This window comes from Macaca mulatta, chromosome 6 (assembly GCF_049350105.2).
Source record: "Macaca mulatta isolate MMU2019108-1 chromosome 6, T2T-MMU8v2.0, whole genome shotgun sequence".
Lineage (NCBI taxonomy): Eukaryota > Metazoa > Chordata > Mammalia > Primates > Cercopithecidae > Macaca > Macaca mulatta.
The window spans coordinates 3,207,213-3,227,472 of NC_133411.1; positions in this window are offsets into that span (position 1 = coordinate 3,207,213).

A 20,260-nucleotide genomic window follows, 5' to 3' on the forward strand; every position below is an offset into this window, starting at 1 on the left:
CTTGCAGGGGAACACAGAGAGGCTTAGGATTCGTAGTAGAGAGCCTAAGCAGTCCAGATGGGAGACGTACGTTTGAGGAGAGAGATCTGATGGGCGCTGACTGGGGATGGCGCTCTTTTTGGTCCACCATCGGCCCCTGGTGCCAGGTGAGGGGACCATGCCTTGAGCTGGTCTTCAGGCCTCAGGGCTCAGCTGCTGCAGAGGAAGACCCATGAGGACCTCACACCCTGAGGCCTCCTGAGTTTTGCTCTCCACAGGCCTGCATCTTTTCCAGCAATTTTCACAAGTGCTTCCCTTTTAAAAGCAGAGTCTTCAAGATCGACCTTGTATAGTATTCATTTATTTTAAAAAACCCCAGCTTCTGCTGTGGTGCTCACTGAGTGACTGGAGCAGCGCTGAGTACTGCTTCCTTGGGTGGGCCTCGACGGACACCCACCACTCTAACTGCTTAATATCACTAATGTGTCTTACATTCACACTTAGAAAAGCTGCATCTCAAATTTCCTTACTGGGGTGGCAGCTGTGAGACTCCCACATCCTTGCTCCACATCCGTAGAGACAGACCCCTGTGTTGGCTACATGGTCTGGCTCAATCTAGTGTGAGTGTGGGAAGTTCACACCGACGCCAGTTTAAATCAATGTTGAAGGTTTCTCGTCAGAAGAAAACCCCATCAGCACATGATTCTCTTCCTCACCGGGCAGCGCCTAGTCCACTTCTGATATCCAGGGTGGATAAGATCTCCCAGGGGGGTTGGCCAACTCCTTCTGCAACTCCACACCTGGGTGTGACCCCGAGACTCCAACACACCTGGATCTATCCCTGAGACACCAACATACCTAAGTATATCCCCGAGACCCCGACACACCCAGGTGTGACCCTGAGACCCCAACACCTGGGTATATCCTTGAGACCCCAGCATACCTAGGTATGTCCCTGAGATCCCGGCACACCTGGGTGTGTCCTCGAGACCCCATCACACCTGGGTGTGTCCTTGAGACCCCAGTACACCTGGATGTGTCCCTGAGATCCCAACACACCTGGGTGTGTCCCTGAGATCCCAACCACCTGGGTGTGTCCTCAAGACCCCATCACACCTGGGTGTGTCGCTGAGACCCCAATACACCTGGGTGTGTCGCTGAGACCCCAACACACCTGGATGTGTCCCTGAGATCCCAACACACCTGGGTGTGTCAAGACCCCACCACACCTGGGTGTGTCCCTGAGATCCCAGCACACCTGGGTGTGTCCTCAAGACCCCACCACATCTGGGTGTGTCCCTCAGACCCTGGCACACCTGGGTGTGTCCTCAAGACCCTATCACACCTGGGTGTGTCCCTGAGATCCCAACACACCTGGGTGTGTCCTTGAGACCCCAGCACACCTGGGTGTGTCCTCAAGACCCCAGCACACCTGAGTGTGTCCCTGAGACTCCGGCACACCTGGGTGTGTCCTCGAGACCCCATCACACCTGGGTGTGTAACTGAGATCCCATCACACCTGGGTGTGTCCCTGAGATCCCATCACACCTGGGTGTGTCCTCGAGACCCCATCATACCTTGGTGTGTCCCTGAGATCCTGGCACACCTGGGTGTGTCCTCGAGACCCCATCACACCTGGGTGTGTAACTGAGATCCCATCACACCTGGGTGTGTCCCTGAGATCCCATCACACCTGGGTGTGTCCTGGAGACCCCATCACAAGTCTCCTTGTACTTGGTTTTCTCCTTCTGCTCAGCTGGGGTCTCCAGGCTCAGCCCAGTGACAGGGAGCGGGGTCCACGCTCCACTCCTCCTGCTGAGAAAGTCAAATCGAGATCAGAGAAAAACAGATGAAGGGTCCAAGTCACAAAGCTGTGGGATGGTGGGGGCCGGGGGTGAGGACTCAGTTCTCTTGTTCTGCCAACTACTCCTATTTCCTGGGCAAGATGATCACTAAAGGACTCTGGGTTTTAACTTGAAAACAAAGGAGAAAAAGTTCTATCCTTCAGGTCCTCTTCCATTGTAAAAAGTGTGTATAAAAATAGGGCTGAGCACGTGTGACCCCTCTTGGGACTCAGCGAAACTCCTGGCAGTGAGTGGACCTCAGTGAACGTCTCTGGAGGTAACTGATGGGGTAGACCAGGAGTAAATACTTAGTCTCTAGTGGGGACAAAGAGACAAAAGGGGGCTACAACTTTTGTTTTATTTATGGTTTTCTCTTTTCTTTTCCTTTTCTTAGGGCTAAGCTTGAAGCAGAAGAAACCACAGTAAAAACACTGGTCAATGTATAGTAATTTTAAAGTCATCTACTTCCTATACATGTAATTGTTGGCCAGGGCACTTATGATTTATGTTATGTTTTATTTTACTATGGTCTTAAGTTATTGGTTATACTCTAGAACTTTGCATACATGCAGTTGTTGGCTGGTACATTTATGATTTATGTTGTATTTTATTTTACAATGGTCTTAAGTTGTTGGTTATCCTCTAGACATTTATGATTTATGTTGTATTTTATTTTACAATGGTCTTAAGTTGTTGGTTATCCTTAAGTTGTTGGTTAAGTTTTCCATATCCTGGACATGTAGGGTTGGCCGGGCCATTTATGCTTTATGTTGTATTTTATTTTGCTATGATCTTAAGTTGTTGGTTTCCCCTAGAACTTCTTATACATGTAATTGTTGGCCAGGGAATTTATGATTTACGTTGTATGTTATTTCACTATGGTCACAAGTTGTTGGTTTTCCTCTAGAACTTCCCATACATAATTGTTGGCCAGGGCATTTATGATGTATGCTGTATTTTATTTTGCAATGGTCTTAAGTTGTTGTTTTTCTTTTTCTAGAACTTTAGTGCATTCCACAATAACATATATTAGTGGATGGCGAGGTAAGGTCCCAAAACCCCCAAAACAAATTGTAAATTCCGATAAAAACTACTACCCAGTAGCTGGCATGGAAAAGTTTGCTGGCTCCTTACAAAGGTAAATGTAGAACTACCGTATTACACAGAAACTCCACTCCCAGGCATATATGTCCAGAAGAATTGTGGGCAGAGGCTGGCACAGGTAATTGTACAGCAAAGTCATAGCAGCATCACTCACAATAACCAAAAGGCAGGAGCAACCGTGCCCATTGAGAGGTGAATGGGTGAACCCAGCGTGGTCTGTCCGTACAAGGGATGCTTCCAGCCTCAACAAGGGATGGAGTTCTGATACACGCTGCAACCAGGATGGACCTGCAAAGCACATGAAGCACAGTAAGCCAGACACAGAAGGACAGCTATGACATGACTCCACGGACACCGAATACTTAGAATAGGCAATTTCCAGACAGAAGGTAGAGCGGAGACACTCAAGGCTGGGGAATGGGATGGAGTAGGTGGTGCTGTTGGAGGTGCTGAGCTTATGTTGGGGATGGTGAAAATGTTTTGGGGATAGCAGTGGTGATGGTTACACAGTGTGAATAGATTTAATGCTACTGCATTGTCCATTGAAAAATGGCCACAATGGCAAGTATTCTATTCTGTATGCTTTACCACAGCAAAAGAAAAAATAAAGTAGGAACTTTATGCAGTTATTTTGAAACATGGGTCAGATTCTAAATTTACTCTCCAGGATCACAACGATAAGTGTTTTGTGAATGGGGGAGCCAGTGGTTCAAGAGGACTCCCTGCACTGCCGCCCGGGGGCTCAGAGCCTCTGTCTCCTCACCTGTGCAGCAGATGCAACTTACTTGGAAGCGTTTTCAAGCACGAACGTGCATGGCTGGTAAATATCTAGACTGCATCACTGCGCAACCACTGGTCAGTGCTTCCTAGGAGTCAAACTGACATGTGAACTTGCATACATACTGACGTAAGTTTCTATCCTAAAGCTTGCAGTGGTATTAATGGTATTACTGGGCCCATTTTACATTGGGGAAACTGAGGCTCCAATGCTGAAATAATTCACTTCACCTGGAGTGGAGCCCAGATCCTCTTTACTCCAAAGCCAGCCCTCCTTCTGAGAACAGGACTTTGATTTGGATGGAAGGAAATTGCTGGGGCCTCAGCACAGGGTCTGTGGGCTCATGGCTGGACACGCAGCTGTTCAGTGGCAGCCGCGATCTGTCCACCCAGGTGGAGATTGGATGCAACAGTTTCAGGGGGGTTCCTCCCTCCCCAGGTGCCTGCCCACTTCTTCCTTACATGGGATGTCTCTCTTCTTCCTTGCCTGGTCCCTAAAGCACTTGAGTTTGTGGTTCTTTTTATTTTTTAATGATATAGTTTATTTAACCCAGTATATTAAAAATATCATTTCAGCATGTACATTTTACTTTTTTTTCCTGCAATTGGCTGTGTATTTTACACCTTTATTTTACTGATTTATTTTTTTAGACAGTCTCTCTCTGTTGCCCAGGCTGCAGTGCAGTGACGTGATCTCAGCTCACTGCAACCTCCGCCTCCCGGGTTTAAGCGGTTCTCATGACTCAGCCTCCCGAATAGCTAAGATTACAGACATGTGCCACCGTGCCTGGCTAAGTTTTGTATTTTTGGTAAAGACGAGGTTTAGCCATGTTGGCCAGACTGGTTTCAAACTCCTGACCTCAAGTGATCTGCCCGCCACGGCCTTTTATAGTGCTGGGATTACAGGAGTGAGCCTCCATGCCCGGCCAGACTAAGCATGCTTCAAGTGTTCCACAGCTACACTGGGCAGGTGGCTCCGAGCTGGAGGGCACAGGTTTGGATGGAAGAGGACTGTGTGTGAAAGCACCACTGTGAGCCTTGTGGGGATGCAGAGCCCTCGGCACAGGCCGCTCCCGAGTGACTTCTCCAGAGCCTGCCTGCTGCAAGCGCTCAGGTGTTTCTTTCTCTCTGCACCAAACCTTACTACTCTTAAACGTTTTGAGAGACCAGTTCACTTAGTATACGAATAATTGTACCCAGTTACTACCATTAGATTGGACAAAAGACCATTAGATTGGGTTTTTGCCATCATTTATTTTCATTGATTGCCTAACATTACTTTACATTTTAAATAAAAATTGTATATATTTAAGGTGCACAACATGTTGTTCTCATGTACACTGACACAGTGACGTGATCACTCTGGTAAAACTAATTAACACCTCCTTTGCCTCACATAGCTCCTTTATTTATGTGTTGGGAGCCGCTGGAATCTACTCAGTGACTTTCCAGAGAGCCGTGCGGCCTTATTAATGGCAGACATCGTGGTGCCTTCCAGACTCCTGGGCTTGTTCGTCCGACATCACTGTAGCTTCATGATTCCACTCAATAGGCCAAGACAAATAGAAGCCCCGGTTCAGGAAGAACATGCCCCAGGAAATCAGGGCAGCAGAGTTTTCCAGGAACAGAGGCTGTGACGGTGGAGGGTGGCCAGGTAGCAGGAGGCCGGGGAAGCGGGTGTCCTGAAGCAGAGGCCACTGCGCCACGTGAACGGCAGCTTTCAGGTGAAGAGCACTGCAGTAAAACACATCAGACCCTGCAGAGGTGAGCGTAGGGAAGGGAGCTGCCCCCTCCTGCTGCCCCCCTGCTCTCCTGCAGCTGCAGAAGCCGGGGCCTGAGCTGTGTCGCTCCCCTGAAGACCTCGGGGCAGCATGAGGGCCAAGTTCCAGCCTGCTTCACAGTCCTTCTGGGGTTTGTGGTGGTGAGAGGTTTTTTTCTAATTTTATGAAAGGTATCGCTATCTTTTTTCCTGATTATCTTGGCAGTTTGCAGAGAGAAGGGAGTGGTCTCTGCTTTTTTAATCATAAACCCACTGTCTCCTCCCAGAGGCCTGCAAAGTGGATCTTGATGCTCTGGCCCTTACAGGCGAGGCAGGAGAGTGCATAGATGCTGGGGCCTGACTGCCCTGGGCTTTTCTCTGTGCAGCCTACAGTGGAGGCTGCAAGGGCCTGCAACTGGTGCTGCCATACAGCGGCTGGGAAATGGAACACTTGGCAGCTGCTGGGTCACCTCGCTGTGTTTTCTGAGGCACATGTGTTTTGGAACGTAGTGTTAGTGAACGTCCGTGAGGGCTTCTATCTCCCAGGTGGGTAGCAAGCATTCTAGGTAGGTCATCTTGCTGGTTCCTCATAATAACCTTGTAAGCCAATATTGTTATGAACCCTATTTCACAGATAGAAAAACTGAGTTTTAGAGAGGGGAGTGATCTTCTCAGGCTGCCAAGCAGGGCTGAGATGCAGGCTTCCCTGCACCTGCATTCACCTGACTCCAAAGCCAGGCTCTGGACCAATAGAATGTGGCTCAAGTCTGTGGCACAGCTGCTTGCCATCTCCCTAGGACCACCGTGAGACCCTTGAGGCCAGGCACCACACCTCTGTACACTGCAGTGCCCTCATTGCTAGTACAGTCCCTGGCACATGGTCAGCCCACAGTTAAAACGTGGTGAGCAGATAAATCGGCAAATGGATACTTGAATGGTGAATGAACGCGTGCATAACATTTCAAAACCCAGCTCAAAGCAAACTAAGATAAATACATCACTGGAGCACAGAAATTGGACCTTTCAAATTGCACCAAAATATTTCTGTGTTTATGTGCATAACTTTTTCACATTTGAATCTGCAATTTTGTGTTAAGATGTAATTTTTTAAAAAAGCTAGTTTCATAATGTTGTTAGCAATAGTTTTACATTTTACGCATCTCCACGGCGTGAGAGGCAAAGGGCATGCATTCTTGATTCTCACAATTTAACTGCAATTTGTCAATTTCAAGCAGGAAATCTGATCTGAGTTTTCAAACCCCCATGTCTCCCTGAGAGTCAATAATTCACCATTTTAGGGCAACAGGCCCATTAACACTGAACAGCTTGAGAATGCACTCTTCATTGATCAGATAAACAAGTCATGAGATATTTTATTACAAAATGACGAACCAATTTAGCCATCTTTTCACCAACAATGGACTTATATTAGATGTGAAATGGCAAGAAATTTGCTTCCTCAGGGAGCTATCATAAGAAACACAAAGTGAAAGCTTTTCATCCAAATGGCTCATCTGACTGGGCTTACCCTGAATTCAACCCAAATTTAAGCCAGACCGCTGGTAAGTTTTGCTTAAAAGTGATAGTTTTTTCTTTGTTAATCTTATTCCAAATTATATGCAATATTTTGTCTTATATTTATGTCACACATTTAGCGTTTTCTGGTAGTTTCTTATTGAAATACAGTAATTATATGGGTAACTTACGCAAGTATTATTTGTCATAATTTTGAATTTTTAATTCATCTTAAGTAAATGATTGAGGCGATTTTCAATTCATTTCCACGAAGATTTTACATTCTTTTTTAACTTACAAAATGGAACAGATATTGCCTTTGGTTGGTAAATAGAAATAAATTGCAGGCCAGGTGTGGGCACAGTGAGGCAGCGTCAGAGATGACCAGTGCAGACCGGGAGTCAGGGTACTTGGGGGCAAACAAGGCTGTGGAGTTTGCCTTGCCAGTACTCTTTCTGACTATATGTTCAGAGAAGTCCCTCTCACCCAGTGTCTCTGAAAATGCTGGGCTGTGAAAGTGTGACTGGGCTACAAGAAGGCACGGTGCGGGCGTGACTGGGATAGGAGAAGGGACGGTGCGGGCGTGACTGGGATAGGAGAAGGCACGGTGCGGGCGTGACTGGGATAGGAGAAGGCACGGTGCGGGCGTGACTGGGCTCTTAGAAGGCACGGTGCGGAAGCTTGGCTCTGTGGCTCTTTCTGCACAACTGAGGAAGGAGTTGCTTACATCACAGGGCGTGTTCACGGCTCCCCACCGTGGGCACTGAGTGACCTACTCAGCTGCCGACAGCAGCCCTGGGTCCCCTGCATCCGTGGGGTGAGCCACCGCCTCGAGGGTGTTCACTGACGTTTGGCAGTTGGAATCTGAGTGCAAAGGGTCTCATTTGGGTGGAACAGGAGGCGGGGCCTGGGTAGGGTGAGAGGGAGATCACGCCAGGGGCGCCACAAAGTCCGGGCTTTGAGGAACGGCATCCTCAGTGGGAGGTCTGGAAAACGCACTTTCTGGAATAGAACCTGTCTTAATTTTGACGCTAATGCAGAGAATGAGGGGGAAAATTCCTACTCATATTGCTACATCCAAGCAGAAACAAATTCAGGTCTTTTCTGGAGGAACACACTTTACATAAGGACAATGACTTCAAAGACTTCCCACTGTTGAAATTCCATCAAACATGAAGTCAGAACAAAGCTTCCTAGGACAAATGAGGAAATAAGCTGCCACAACCCAGGACGCACAGAAACAGCTACAAAATCTGAACCACACACACTCAGACATTGGCATCTCCCGAAACGGAACACAAACACATGTAATATATTTAAAAATCTGAAGAGGAAATGCATGAACGACAAAGGTAACAGAGACTACCAAGATTGACATGTGGAATTGACAAAGAACCAAATAGAATGTCTAGAAATGAAAAACGTAATAATCAAAATAAGCACAGTGGGTGGGCCACGTAGACCTTAGAGGCTGAATTGGAGCTAAGTTACTCTATGTAAAATATGGAAGACAGATTTTAAGGACTGACTCAGGATGCACAACAGAGTTACTAAAATATAGAAAATACACAAGAGTGTTTAAAGAAAGGACAGAGAGGTAAGGGTATGGTGAGGAGGCAGCATTAGAAAGGTAGGCTCTGAACTATCAGCAACTGACAGTAGACGAAGAATCTCAAGTTAATGAAGCCCAGTAAACCCCAAGCAGCAGAATTAAAAAGAAATCCTCACCAAGATATAGAAATGCAGCTGAAAACCACCAAGGACAAGGAAAACATCTCTGTTCTCAAGAAAGAAAAAACAAAAATTTACTACAAATGGAAAGAACCATCTGAGAGCAGTAGGCTGAATATTTTCTCAAAGTTTACACAGACCTGAGAATAGTTTGAATTCCAACAAGCCAGTGTGGGAAAAACCCACAATACAGGAGGCATCAGATAGAGTCCGAAGACGCGTGGCTTCAGAAGTGGAGGTAAACAAGCTCTAGACTGTGTAGTACTCTGACTTTCCCTAACGAAGCTTCAGATCCTCAAACGATCAAACTAATTTCAAAAATACCTAAGTACAAACAGGGAAAAAACCCCACAATATAGGAATCTAATAAAATCTGGCATCCAACAACATAAAATTAACAGTTTGCAACATCCAGCAAACAAACAAACAAAGCCACTTCCAGGCATGCATGAGAGGAGGAAAATATGGCTTACCACAAGAAAAAAAATCAGTCAAGAGCTGCCTCTTATTAGCAACCATGGAGGCCAAAAGGAAGTGGACCAACATCCTTAAAGTGATGGAAGAAAATGAATGTCAACTCCAAATACTATATCCAGTGAAACTGTCATTCAAGAACGGAGGTAACATGAAGATATTTTAAGATAGAAGATAACTAAAATAAGTCATCACTACAAGAAATGTTGATGATAGTTCCTGGGAAGAATAATAGTGACACCAGATGGAAGCTCAGAACATAAGGGACAAAAAGAAAAAAGAGTATCAGAAATGGTAAATATCTGAATACATTCAAAATACTATTTTTCTTTTTTGCCAAAATGTAACATTGTGTCATGGGTTTATAATGTGTGTAGTTGTATTATGTATCACAATAATAACATAAGGGCAGGGAAGAAATATAGACCTTAAGACTGTAAGATTTCAATATTTTACATAAAAAGTAGACCTACTAAAAGTTAAAAGTGTATTAAATTGCCAGAGCAACCATGAAAGGAAATGGAATTCTATAAAATCAGTAGTAGTGCAATGTATGACAATAGTAGCCCAAAGGACAGGTGCAGGGGAGATGGATGGATAGATGAATAGGACAGATGGATAGGTAGATAGATGGATAGATGAATAGATAGACAGATATATAGATGGATAGATAGATGTATATATGGATAGATGAATAGATGGATGGATGGATAGATGAATGGATAGATGGATAGGTAGATAGATGCATAGATGAATAGATAGATGTATATAGATAGATGGATAAATAGATGGGTAGATGGATAGATAGATGGAGAGATGAATAAATAGATGTAGATAGAGATAGATAAATAGATAGATAGTATATTAGTCCTTTCTCAAACTGCTATAAATATACTACCTACGACTGGGTAATTTATAAAGAAAAGAGATTTAATTAACTCACAGTTCCACTTGACTGGGGAAGCGTCAGGAAACTTGCAATTATGGCAGAAGAGGAAGCAGGCATAGCTTACATGGTGGTAGGTGAGAGAGAGTGCATGAAGGAGGAATTGTCAGACACTTATAAAACCATCAGATCTTATGAGAACTTGTTCACTATCATGAGAACAGCATGGGGGAACGACACCTGTGATCCAATCACCTCCCACCAGGTCCCTCCCTCAACATGTGGGGATTATGAGGATTACAATTTGAGATGAGATATGGGTGAGGACACAGAGCCGAACCATATCAGATGAATAGGTAGATGGATGGATAGATGAATAGATAGATGGGTAGATACATGGATGGATAGATGGATAGAAAGATAGATGGATAGATGGATAGAAAGATAGATGGATAGATGAATAGATAGATAGATGAAGAGATAGATGCATATATGAATAGACAGATGGATAGATGGATAAATGACTGGATAAACGGATGGATGGATGAATAGATAGATGGCTAGATGGGTAGATAGATGGATAGATATAACTATTGTATCAATAGTAGAGATAAAATTAAAATATAAAAATATTAAATTAATCAAAAACAAGGCAGAAAATGAGGAAACTAGAAATCAAGTAGAAAACATGGACGTCTTGCAAGGTGGAAGATTTAAATCTAACTATCAATAATTGCATTAAGTGGAAATAGTCTAAACAGGGTTTGCTGTTAGAAGGAATTATTTAAGGTAGAAAGCTGAATCAAATTAATTTGTAGCATCACAATACTCTGAAAAAAGGTAATATAGTTTCCTGAGACTGAATATATTAGATATAAGTAATAAATGTGAATGTGTCTAGGTTTATGTACTAATGTTTATTATAAATTGGACAATTTCTCAAGGGATGAACAACATAAATTAATCTTGTAGTTTCTGCTGTCTTCAAGTAGAAAGAATGAGTTGAACAATAACTCATTGATATTTAGAAAATGCTAGACATATCCTGCTGTGCTTTTTTCTATTGCTGAAAACAATTGGGATTTGAACAACACGTTTTGGTTGTTTTAAGTGCAGACAAAAAAGATTGTACTTCTGACAAGAAGACTCCCTGGAGTCAGTGCCTCGAATGGAGGAAATGAGTCTGGCTGAAGCTGGGATACCTTCCCGCCTTCTCTCTGGTGGCCGTGTGAGCCTGTGCTCCTTGGAGGCTAGCACTTCAACTGTTTCTTTTACTGGAAAAGGCATTTTGGTGTCAGTCATGGGATATGCCACTTTCAACTCTCCGAGTCCTGCTCAGATCTTGACCCAACCCCAGTCTTCAATTCCCTGTGGTAACAGTAACTGAATAATCAGTAAAGCTGGGCTTCCACATCACTCCTGGGCACCGTGTACTGTGGGTCCCCCCACACCCCACACAAACGCAGACATCTGGTTGGAAGTCCACACAGCACATGGTCTCTCCTGGCTACAGTTGTACTGACATCATTGTTGTTGATTTTGTTTTTGTGTTTGTTTCTGTTTTAAGCAACTGCCTGATCCAAGCATTTCAACTAATCTGGCTATTGTGGCTATTTCTAAGACCAACTAAGTCAGTTTCCTGTTTCGATGGCTTGTGGGAACCATTTAGATTGTGCAAATGATTAAACGACTACATCACATCGATTGCTCTAAATAAATACAGCCTAAAGCAGCCTGCCCCTAAAATAGCACATAAGAGAGGCAAGATAGAGTGCCATATAGTTCTTTAGATACAAAAATCAATAGGATAATTCAGGTTCTAAGGAGAAATACTTGATATGTCAAGTTTGCTTATTTTATCTATGAGCAAATGGAACACAAGACCAATTGCTCATATTTATTCCATAGATTCCTGGCAGAAGCCAAGAACTGTCTTAAACAAATTTTAAAAGTAAGTTATAAAGCATAGGTTAGTCCATTCAATAATGATTTTCAAAGTTTCAAGTGTAAATATTTCTTAATGATTACAAGTTGATCAGTGTAATGAACACATATTGAGTAGACAAACTAAATGCACACTATACATGTGACATAAACACTGGTTTTAGTTTGTCTCAAGAAAAAAATAAGAAAAAAAATTGGCCCCCTGCAATGGCAAAGAGGGGCCTCTATTGGGGTAATTCAAACAGTGCCCTGTAATACAGGAAAGACTTTGAAAACAAGAGGCACAGAATATTTCCAGTGCTCATAAACGCAGAGAATTTCCAAACTGATTCTTCGGGGAAAACTCTGATCTGGAAGTATTGGACTAAGAATACTCGTTTAAAAACACAGGTGCATTTCTCTCCCAGTGAACCGAATGTGCAGTGCTGAGGCACTTGTGAATCATGACACCTGCAGGGACTACCTGATGGCAAACTCCCCACACTTCTGCACCGCTGCCTCCATGGGGCAAACTCCAGGCCCCCTGCAGTCCCCACCAGGCCCTGAAGACGCACTGACATTCAGCAGAGCCCACCTCCTGAGGCCTCTCAGTATTCTCTTGTTCTCTGAGGACAGTGTCGCCTAGGTGATGCCCTGGTGTGCTGCGTGGACATCCTGCGTGGGAACCCAGGAGACACACTGGTGGGAGCAGTGATTGCATTTGGCAAAGCCTCATTCACCAGGAGAGTGAGCCAGTGGCCATGTGCGGCAGGATCCAGGTGTGCAGCAGGACCCGGGCAGCTCTAGAAGTTCGCAGGAGGAGCTACACGGGAGAGATCGTCCTTCCCAACACTGACAGGGGACGCTAGTGCTCTCTTCCAACAGAGTTGCTTAGGAACAGAGGGCTTAGAGGAGAAGGCATGGGTGGGAGAGAGGGGGTTGACAGTGAGCTAGGGAGAGGTGGGCAGAGGCCTGCGGTGGAGCCCACAGCTGGAGGCAGAGAGTGAGCTCACTGGGGAGGAGATGGGGAGGACAGCGGAGACTGTGACCACAAGGAGAAAGTGTGCATGAAGAGAATCCAGAGTTCCTGCCCCTGTGCTATGGGCAGAGAAGCACATGGGCCCGGCCAGCCGCAGAGCAGAGGCCGCCACTCTCTCCATCCACCCTCCACCCACTCGCAAGGACATGGCATGAGAGGCCGGAGCCATGGCCCTCATCAGCACAGGCCTGTCCTTTTCCCTTCTGGAGTGTGATGCTGTCCCGATTTCACGCACGGCTGTCAGGCCACAGAGCGAAATGCAGGGTGCACGGCTTTCCTGTGCCCACTCTGGAAAGCTTCTCACCTGCGCTGAGTCGGCCACAAGAGAAATGGGTTATTGCCTGAGGGGTGCTTGTACCCACTAGGACCCTTTCAGAGTTGAGAGAGGCAGCATCTTGCAGAGAGGAATGTTCTAGAAACTTCCCTGTGGGCACCTGCTCTGCAGGCTCCTTCTGTGTGGTGAAAACGTCTGTGAAGAAAACACTCCCAAAGCCTCAGCAAGGGTGTGCGCGCCCTCGAGACACCGTTCACCCCACCCCAGAAACGTTCATTCCTGCCCCGGAACCTTCCTGTTCATTCCACGGAGGCTGAGCCGGCTTGTGGGGCTTGGCAAGGACTAGGCGGGGGGTGGGCATCGAACCCTAAGGAACGGAGCCTCCGCCGGGGTCGGGGTCCGGTCCTGGGGAACGCCGGTCCCCGGAGCCCAGTAGGGCCCGACCGCCTCCGTGCCGCCCTCCGCGCATTTCCTCTCCTCCTCCCCAAGTCCATGGCTCCGACGAGACCTGCCTCGCCAAGCAACGCCCGTTTAGTTCCTTCCTCATTTATTTCCTTCCTATTTGTTCATTTTGCAAAAGCCCCCTTTGGAAAGCCGGAGTGCAGCGTGGACTGGCCCAGGCCGGGGGCCAGGCTGCGGGCGGCCCGGGCATCGATCGCGCGGGGCGTAATGAACCCTAATAACAGCTCTATCACCGCCCGCCCGCCCATTGGCCCGGGTGCCCTCCAAATTAGCCACAGAGAAGCCAGCCTGTCAATATTAATTCCGCCGCGGAGATTACTTGTTATGGGAGAACAAAGGTGCTCTGGCTTGAGCTGAGCAACTTAACTCCTTGTCTCATAAAATTTAAGCTGCTATTGATCGCCTCCTTGCATTGTGTGGGGATTAAACACGTGCGCGTGCACACCCAGGCCCACGCGCGCACACTCTCGGGGCGCCCGGCCCCCCTCAGGCAGCCGCCCCACCGCCTCGCCTCCCCGGAACCATTCAGCAACATGAAGCAAATTAAATCAATGAATTCATCCTAGCAGATGGCCACTTTAACACTCAGTTAGCCTTTAGATAATTGAGCGTTGACTCCGGAATCATAAAATGGATGGCTCGTTTGTACATTTTACTGAAATAGATCACCGAGGTTAAATAAATGAAATCCCATTTGTCAGGAGGTAATAAATGGCCTCCCCTTCTGCAAACAGCTCTGTTTGGCCTAATAAATACAGGGACGTTACAGCGCTCCTCCCTTGATAGGGTTACAGCTTAATGAAATGGCCTTCCCTCTGCTTGTTTTTGCCGCCTCCTGCACCGTGTGATAAGTAGCAAACCAACGAAGCTTGTAATTACAATCTTACAGAAACCCGGCCAATCTGTATATAAATCTCACCCTCCAATTACAAGATGTAATAATTTTGCAGTCAAGCTGGTAATGAGGTCTAATACTCATGCCTGTGATAATCCCCCTGGATGCTGACTCTATCAGATGTTAGCTTTGTAATTATACTGGCAGAAAATCATTATTTCATGTTCAGCAGAAAAATGAGGTTGGTGGGAAGTTAATTTTCTCTATGCTCTGTGAAGCATAGACAAAATTTTAATGATTTAATCATTATGGTTATCCCTTTTGCAATTGACCCACGTTACTTGTGTAGAAACATTGGCACATTTAAAAGTCCCTGTTACCCGATAAAGCTTGCCAGGTATGCAGCTTTTAATGTAAGAATAACTGTGTACAATTAAACTATTACCCTGCCAATAGGGAAAATTCATTTTACTTTTAGTTTCCGTTATTTACGTGTGTGATTCATGGAAATGTTTATGTCTTGCCCACACTATAATAAATGGCTAATTAAAAAAAATTGAATTATGCCACCCTGATTATGTCAACCCTGCAAAATTGCATCACAGAAGAATATTCAGACCAGATAATTTTTGGGTATGGGACTGAGAAGTGACAGCTTCTGTGTCTCCTGTAAAGAACAAGGAGAAAAATGGAAGAGCTGCCAATATCCCATTTGGGGAGTGTAATTTCTCAAATACGAGCCTTTAATATTTCTCAATCTGGCTGGAGGACTGTTTATAAACAATGCACTTTTAGATACAGTTGATGCTTGAACATCATTTTTTCCTCATACTTTTGGTGACTCTTCAGTGACGTAGTGGAAGACACACATCGCACACATGGCATGCTCAACAATGTCAGGCTAGTCATAGGCTAAAGAAAGATAAGGATATGAAAGTTGTCTCCCAGGAGGCCAAGTTTAACAATAGACTGGAAAACATACTCCCAGTGCTATATTTGCAGTAAAACTAGCTTTGCTCTGAAACTCCTAATAAGGTCGGAAGAATTTTTCTGCCCGCCTGGCCAAATGTTGCCCACAGCTTAAGACTCTGCCTGTGTCTGCATCAGCCTGCTCTGGTGTTGACAGAGGTCGCCGGCTAGCGCAGCTCCACGCCGGGTCGCAGCAAGGGTTCCAGTGAGTGAGGAAGGTGCCTGGGGGATAACCGTGTCCCTGGTTCTAGACTTATTTTCCTGTCCGTACTTTCCTGCAAAACTGAAGTCTTTGGAATCAGCCATTGCCCACACCTCTAGGATCGTGAGCGGGCTGAGGTGTGCGCTGCAGCTGGGAGAATCCACTCAGCGTCCTGTGGGCTGTGAACGGAATGTGCTCACCTCTACAAGGGTGGAGACTTTCCAGCCATGAACCAAGGTAATTTTTTTTTTTTTTTAAGGAAAATTCCACATTAGCGAATTGGCGTTTTGCTGAACTCCGTCCATATAGAAAGATATCAGTATCTGTTGCAAATGGCAGATACAATTTTAGGCACCTAATCATAATTTTTATAGATACCGAGATGAACTATGCAAATCTAGGTTTAAGTGTATAATTAAACTGTGGCACTTGGTTTCTCCTCTTGCAGTTATAACTCTCAAAATCGCAAGATAATTGATCATTGAAGATTTTGCCTTTTCAGGATAAAAGCCAAAGTGATTGCTCCAAATGGACATCCATGCCTGTCACCTGTGTAAGGATCGCTGAGTGTCTCACAAAAGCATGTGTGTAGGAAGGTGGGGTTGATGTCGATGATTAAACCAAGCAGTACAGAAGCATCGGTGCTGGTAACTTATCCCCGTCCTTCCCATGGTTAGATATCCTCTTCCAGTGAATGGTGAGTGAGAAGGGGTCAATACTCCTGGACCTGGAGTGTGAGATTGCTGGTGTGTGGGTCTAGTAGGAGGTCTCAGGGCTGACCCAGAGGATTACATAAATGTAAGCTGTCCCTCTCCAAGAGGCCCTGTCCTCAAGGTGGTCTACGTGAATGGCCCTCCCTGGAAACGTGAAATAAGTGGCCCATGTGCTGTGCACAATGGCCTAAGCCCGCGGTGCCTGGCAGATTCCTCCAAGTGCCATTCCTCAGGCCCTGACTTCCCTGGGAGGGGAGCTGGCCCCGAGCTCCTGCACACCGGGATTCTGTGGGGTGTGGTCTCTTGCCCTGCCTCCCTCTGTAGATCATTTCCAGCAAGTTCTCCTGCAGGCTCTTTGTGCCTCCCCTTCTCGTCTCCCTGCAGAGGCTGCCAGCTCTTGCAAAGCTTGGTGCTCAGGCTTTGCATGGCTTGGGTCTAGGCATGAGCCTGTGACTGTGGGAGAGCTACATGGAGGGAAAAATGAGGTCCTTTCATATTCAACCCCTCCCCTTACCCAAGAGGAAGGATAGATTCACAGACTTTTGTGCAAAGGCCACCAAATAGACTTGCTGGGATGTCGTCCTCAGAGGCCCCACTGCATGTGGCCTGGAGCTTGCACATTACTGAGCAGGGGCCACGCCCGCTCCTTGCAGAATGGCCCTGCTGGCATGGCCATATAGCCTGTGCTTTCCACCAAGTCAGAGAGATCTTTTTGGTTCCCTTAAAAGTACCCTCAAAATCCCTAGAATCCGTTGTTGTTGTTGTTGCTGATATATTTTTTAAAGGAATGGCTTTCTTCCTGCCCATGTCAAATCATCAGGGGAATGGTGCATTTCTGTCTCTCTGTTTCCCTTTCAAGATCAGGAATTGTCTTTTATTACTGTCTTCAAGATGGGAGTGGCTAGCAAAATTATACCCACGTTGGAGGGATGGGCTTTCCTTAGAAGGTTAGAGCAAGGTCAACCCCAGCTCACCTGCATTACAGGTGTTCTAGGTTACTGTATTAGTCTGTTCTCACGCTGCTGATAAAGACATACCTGAGACTGGGTAATTTATTAAAAAAAAAGTTTAATGGATTCACAGTTCTGCATGGCTGGGAAGGCCTCAGTCATGGCAGAAGGTAAAGGAAGAGCGAAGAGAGGTCTTCTATGGCGGCTGACAAAGAGAGAGCATGTGCAGGGCAACTCCCAGCTATAAAACCATCAGATCTCGTGAGACTTCTTCACTACCATGAGAACAGGATGGGAAAGACCCACTCCCATGATTCAGTGCTCTCCCACCAGGCCCCTCCCACAACACGTGGGAATTATGGGAGCTACGGTTGAGGATGAGATTTGGGTGGAACACAGGCAAAACGTATCAGTTACGGGGTCAAACTTCAGTGCATGTTCTTGCAAATGAAGGGACAAGAGTCAAGTTGTAGGATGACTGGATTTCCTGCTACATGAGGATATTTAAGAAAAATGACAGGCTTTTGTGGCTCAAATACAAGCAGAGATTTTTGATGTCTCCTTGAGCCCGAGGCTGGCAGGGCCCATAAAGCAGAGGCAGTGCCCTCTGTGCCTCCAGCAGCTGCCGCCAGCCTCTGTCCTGGGCAGGGTATCATCAGCACCGAGAGATCCTCCTGGGCTGTGAAGGTAGGTGAGTCGGTGGGTTCTGACACTAATGTTTGGCTTACGTTTCTACATTGTTTTATTTTCTCTCAGTTTCTGTAAACTTCTGCAAGTCTCTGTGGAGGCACTTCGGACATATGTATGTACAGAGTAAAAGTGAAATAACTATTATAATTAAAAATGTGATGTCTGGGTGTCTGTGGGGTGCTTGGGCCAGGGGACGGCCACCGACGTGAAGTGGCAGGAGGCACCTGCTGCCCAGGCCTCCCCCACATGCCCCTTGGTGCCACAGCAAGACGCCTGGTACATTTGCCCAGGAATCCTGAAGGTAATTTTAATTAGGAGTTGAGATGTCAGGAAATATGGGTTTGAATTCTGGCTGGATGTTTAACTCTGTGGCCATAGAGAGATTAAGCACCATCTCTGTCCTGAACTGGACAATGAATGATCATCCTTCTTCCTGGAGTTCATATGAGGGTTAAATGTCTGCGTGGTGCTCAGCACAGTGCCCGGAAAAGAGCAGCTTGTTGGAGAGTCTCAGCCAGCCTTGTTCCTGGCTGTGGAGTCCAGGCTGCCTGAGAACTGTGAGCACTGCAGCTATGGGTGGGACGGGTTGGAGGAGCGCCCGGAAGCATGCTGTCTGCCAGTCACATCACTGCGGAGACGGAGGAGGCACCAGAGCCATGGCACGGCAGACGGTGAGGGGTTCTTTCCCTGCCGAGCATGGAAAAGAAAATGGCACCTCTTTCTTCCCCAACTAGACACAGATCCCGGGTTAAACACCTCTTGTAGATAGTGTGGTGTTCCATCTGCAACCCTACCTTCTCGTTTAGATGCTGTGGCCTCCGTTTCATGCAGAGAGAAACAGAGCACAGAAGCTAAGTGACTTGCTGAAGACCCTGCGTCTGGGTACAGACGGGATTCAAAGCCAACCTACCTGCCCTTGCAGAACCAGAGTCCTCTGGCATAAGCAGAACCCACCCGTCGCTCATCGTTTATTTACTACATCCTGGAGTTTAGTAAATGTTGGCTACGCTGACTGTAGATGCTGTGTACCCATTTCTACCAGAATTTCTAGGTTCTTTAATCTCTTTAAATGTTTGTTACTGTCTTAGCCAGCCGAGGGTGCTCCAACAGAAGCTGTGGATGCAGTGGCTCAAACAACAAACAGTTCTTCCTCCCAGTTCTGGAGGCTGGGATGTCCAAGGTCAAGGCACCCGGACACTTGGTGTCTGGTGAGGGCCTTCCCCCAGGTTTGCAGACAGCGTTTTCTTGCCATGTCCTCTCTTGGTGGGGAAGGCGCTGGGGAAGAGGAAGCTGTCTCATGTCTCTTTTTTAAGGGCACTAATCCTGTTTTTAGGGCCTCACTCACATGACCTATAATCTGCCAAAGGTCCCATCTGAGACATCATCACACAGGAGACTAAGTCACCAAACACCGAGTTCCCGGTGAATCTGTGACAGCCACAAAGCTTCCCGCGGCACCGTGGGGTGAAGAATAGTTCTTTGATTCATCAGTTATCTTTCCTGCATGGCCATTTCTTCATGTCATCAATGAACAACACTCGGAATTCGTCCCTCCCGGTCTCCCCACAGAACCAGGCGCCCCGGAAGTAGATGGAGCACTCTCCGATGCCTGAAAGGAAAGCGCGACTACTTTGAACACATTTTCCCATCTCCTTCACTGCTCCATGCTCATGGATCTTTTGTGTCTGTCTGCAGGAAGCCTGATGACAGTCGGGCAAACATTTCGTTTGCTTCCTTAAAGGTTTTCTTACTATTTGCTACAAGAAAGCTAAGATTTCCTGGATTTGGGGGAAAATGGCACGTTTACAATCTTTGCTTTCCCTAACATCTTACAATCTTTAATCTGACGTTTCTCTCTAGGCATCTTCTGGTGGCTGCAGGACCCGATGGAGGAGTGATGGGACCTCAGGGCCGTGTCCAGGCTCTTCCGGTCAGTCGGTGGCCTCCACAAACGCCAGCCAGCCAGCCCAGTGCGAGCTTCTGCTTGGCCAACATGTGGCAGTTATGATGCTGCAGTTGGGAGAGGGGGTGAGGATCAGTAGTTCCAGTAGGGGGCGCCACGGGCACCCCTGAGAACCCATTTCCATGATTTTAGTCCCAAATTGGATTTTGCTGGGAGAAATTCTCTGCCCTG